The 4,362-nt window shown below is 37.1% G+C and overlaps 1 pseudogene; it reads right to left on the reverse strand.

Moving 5' to 3' along the window:
• Window positions 1–2,183: 2,183 nt before the first annotated feature.
• Window positions 2,184–3,904, reverse strand: LOC129061082 (E3 ubiquitin-protein ligase RNF168-like; annotated as a pseudogene).
• Between the last annotated feature and the right edge of the window lie 458 nt (window positions 3,905–4,362).

A 4,362-nucleotide genomic window follows, 5' to 3' on the forward strand; every position in this document is an offset into this window, starting at 1 on the left:
CCAGGAAGATTTAATTTCATAACTTTTAATTAGAAGAGTTGCAACAATGTCTTCCCTAAAATGTAAAGTGAAATTGCTCTGAGAAAAATATTAGTTTGATGAGAAATATATTTTAGTCTATTTTAGACAAATTGTATTAGTTTCTGACTACATTTCAGCACCATCATTACTCAGAAGGCAATCACTTTTTTCCTTTTTTTGAGAAAGGGCAAAGTAAATTTTAAATTGGCATCAGAATTTTACCCCTAATTACTTACCCAATCAATATTGGAGTAGATACCATCAAGTATGCAAAGATGAACAGAATTTCAGTTACAAAATCTGGAGAAAAAAAATCTCAAAAATGTAAAAAACTATTGAGAAATTTAGGCTAGACTTAGCTCTGGAACATTTTATTGTATTTTTACCTTAAAAGGATGAATAACTAGATATCAGCAGAACTGCTGTTAAAACTGCCATGTTTTACTGTGTATAATGTGCTCCTGTGTATAGTGCACACACATGTTTTTGACCCAAACTTTCAGGAAAAAATCTTTCGTTTCAGTTTTTCAATTCAATTATTTATTTATTTATATTTAGGAACAAAACCTATTATCATATTCCAGGGTATTGTTATGCATTCAGATATTGTTATTGCTTTCTAGAGTTACACTTTTAATGCATAAGCATAAATAAAAGAATTAAAAACATTAATATAGATATGGAATTAGTACTACCCATGTATAATGTGCATCCTTCTTTTTCCTTCAAAAATTGGGGCAAAAAGTGTGCATTATACGTGGCAAAATACGGAATTTTTGTTTGCTTGTAGTTGTCCATATTAATAAAACAAAGATGAATAGTCTTTTAAGTTAGATTTGAAAGAGTAGAATTATTGCCTCTGATTTAACTTTGAGGGGTAATATAGGGCAAAACCCAGGGATCATAATATTTCTGTCCTTAACCACAAGTAAAAGTCACTACCAATACAAATGATACTATAAGGAAATAAACACATTTATTTATGTCTCAGTAGCCACAATATAATAAATTGTGATTTAACTCTCTTAGAGTAAATTTCCATTTTTTTCTGAAATAGTAGAATAATAGAAATGTGAATTTCCCAAATTTCAGATAATTTAGTATCTAATTTTGATTTTTGACACCAGATACCAGTGTGTGACAAGCTGTAAAATGTGAATGTTTTCTGTGCCATTTAGCAACAAAAGGATGAGGGAGAAATGCTCTGCCTCACTATACCTGCTACTCCATTCTGGAGCCAGTTTCTTTTTCCATTTCTTTTTTTTTTTTAAAGATTTTATTTATTTATTTTTAGAGAAAGGAGAAAGGAAGGAGAAAGAAAGAGAGAGAAACATCGATCGGTTGCCCTTCTTACACCACAGGGGACTCAGTTCGCAACCCAGACATGTGTCCTGACCGGGATCGAACCCGCAACCTCTTAGTCTGCAGGCCAGCATTCATCCCACTGAGCCACATCAGCCAGGGCTGGACATGGTTTCTGATCACCCACTCAGTTCCAGTGCTTCCAAATTATTAATTTGCTCTCTTCAGCCTTCCCCAACTCTTAACTCCTTTTGCATCATGACTCTAGTTTCCTGCCTGTCGGTTAATCCTAATTTTCCAGAAAACTGATTGTTCTGATCTCATGTTAATCTTAATCTGTTTTAAATCAAAGGAAATGCTATAATTCTTAAAGTAATTAAAAAGTTAAAAACTAGGTTATGTTAGTTTTATGGAAGAAACATTTCAAGTGATCTACGAACACATGACAAAGTAGGAAAAAAAAAACCAAATTTTAAACCTGATTCCTTAACTACTTGGTATAATATAATCTTGCTTTGTTTGCTAGTCAGGACAAAAAGGTAAGCAAAGATCATAAAACATGCATTTGGGGGCGGGGGGTAGAGAATGGCATTTGAAGATTCCTTGGGAGTTGGCCCAGGCATTTTTATTATCTGTTATCTTTTGACTTAGCATATCACAGTTATTAATAAAGGATCAGGACCCTTGCTTATGACTGACGTTGGCAGAAGTACATTTGTATATTCCTCCCTCGTAATTGCACAGTCCTTCGATTATGGACTATAAGTGTGCCCACAGAGCAGAAGGAAAAATTTATAAAGAAAAAGAGAGTGTCACAATCCAGCTTTATTAAATTCCAAAACACTCCCTTTACCCATGTATTACTCTGTGCATCTCGGAAACATCTGGAAAATACTCTTCTGTGACATACTAGGCTGTAGGGAATGAGCACTTTTAGATAAAATGTTCTCTAGCAGAGTTTGGCACCTTTCTTCCATTAACTGAACTGAATGTTTCAAGTGGATCTTAACAGAAGGTTGCCAATTTTCATTTTTTGGGCCTCTCTGAGGTGTTGCATCCTCTGTATCAGTTTACATCTTTAAGTTCCTATCTTTGGAATCCTTCCTCTGTCCACTTAGCAACTTGTCTGCAGGTGATGGCCTGGCACATAACTCATACTTATCTGGGGAATCTTTTTTGCCAGTTGAGCTTCATTTGTTCTTTATTCACCTCGTTTTGAATCTGTGTTGCTAATAACCTGTCCTGTTCTTCTTGTGTATGTCTCTCAAAAAGTCGGTGTTCCAATGCTGATAGTTTTGGGGTAAAGTTGATTTCTGTTTACTCTTGGTCTGACGAAGATGTGGGGAACATTTTCTTTCCTTTTGCTGAAAAGCATGGATCTCTGACTGCTTCAAATGAAGACTCCTGATTTTTTTCTTTTGACAGTATCTCCTTTACTGATCAGTAGGCGACACACTTCCTTTTCTGTCCCAACTGTGTTATTTCCAATTATATCTGATAGAGTGCACACACTCTCTCTTTTGCCACAAGGCTTAACTGCAGCTTCTCTAGAGCAGGAAACCCGGGCTTGAGGTTCCTCATGATTTATGATACATAATTCTTTATCATGATTGCTTGGTCTCGACTTTGATTTCTCCTTCAAGGCACAATTCTGTATCATTGGTGCCTACCTGAGGCATAGGTGATGCTGTTGAAGACTTTGCCCCTTGTTCTTGAATTTCAAGGCATGTTTGAAGAGAATGTGTGGGTAATCTTCCTCAGTTCCTGTCTTGTCACAGAGGGCTCTGTGTATCTGTATATCACCGCTGTCAGTCTCCTTAGACGTGGAGTTTTTCCTGCCTTCTTGTACAACTTCACACTGTGATACTCACCCAAATTGACATTTAGATGACAAATACTTCTGAACATCTCCAGTAGTTGTTTGTCTGTTTTTGCTTTTCTTTTGTAACTTGGTTGTGACTGGATCAGATTTTTTGGAATTCAATGGAAGAAGCTGAGACTTTTCCCTCAAAGAAATTAATATTAGTGCTTAGCTTTCTTGCCAGTTCTTCATCTTTTAGCTGTTCTTCCATCTCTCTTCTCCTTTTTTTCTGTCTTGCTTTTTCTTCTTCCTCCTCTGCAAATAATTTTTTTTTCCTGCCCATAATTTCTGTACGTATTATTCACTGCTTTGTCTTCTTCTTCCTCATTGGCTTGTTGCTTTGTGTCCACTTTGCTTATCTCCTCTTCATAGTCTCTTTTCAATTCGCTGGGTTCACTTAAAAGAGAACTGGTTGATAATCATCAATTATTTCTTCTGATTCTTGCTCAGTGGCTCTAAGCTTGCACTCCTTTGGATAGTGTTTTTGAACTATTTCCTACAGTTCCTTATTAATAAGAGAATTTCTTGGGTATGGTACTGAGTCCATGAAGAGACCGAGCAGGAACTGAAGGGACAGTACACATTCGCCTTTTCAACAGCCATCTGGAAGCATGCATTACAGGGCATGTGACTACAAGGCAATGCGACGGCTGGATGGGGATTTCCATGCAGCTCTCACACAGGCATTCCTGCAAAGAATAGATCTTTGGGAACAGCCATTTTAATACGCTAAAAAGGCATATTCACCACCAACACCCGAAAGACAAAGAATACTACTTCTGGTGCAAGTACAGAGAAAGCAGCACGTCAGAATTCAGAGACTGGAAGCGTCAAACACGTCTTGAAGCAAAAGGTACTCTGCGGGCTATGTAAACCGTACTACCTTGGAAAACTTTTACTTATGGGGAAATTCATTTCCTATATCAGTTTTTTCCTCTTGAGTCAATCTCCAAGTATCCTTTTAAAAGCTACTGATGAGACAAGATAGTAAAAAGCTAGGAAAATGCTTTGGCAAGTGGAATGGGGAAACTGAGACAGATGGCTGATTCAAACCGGCCCCAGCCAGCAGCCTGACTCCCCTGCCTCCATCTCCCTTGAATGACCACTCCTTTAAGCATTCAGCCCTCAGGACAATGATGTTCTGATAAGCATCGAATAATCTTAGGAACGAAATCTCA

This window comes from Pteronotus mesoamericanus, unplaced genomic scaffold (genome assembly GCF_021234165.1).
Source record: "Pteronotus mesoamericanus isolate MK-2021 breed Mesoamerican mustached bat unplaced genomic scaffold, CSHL_Meso_final scaffold_54, whole genome shotgun sequence".
Classification (NCBI taxonomy): domain Eukaryota; kingdom Metazoa; phylum Chordata; class Mammalia; order Chiroptera; family Mormoopidae; genus Pteronotus; species Pteronotus mesoamericanus.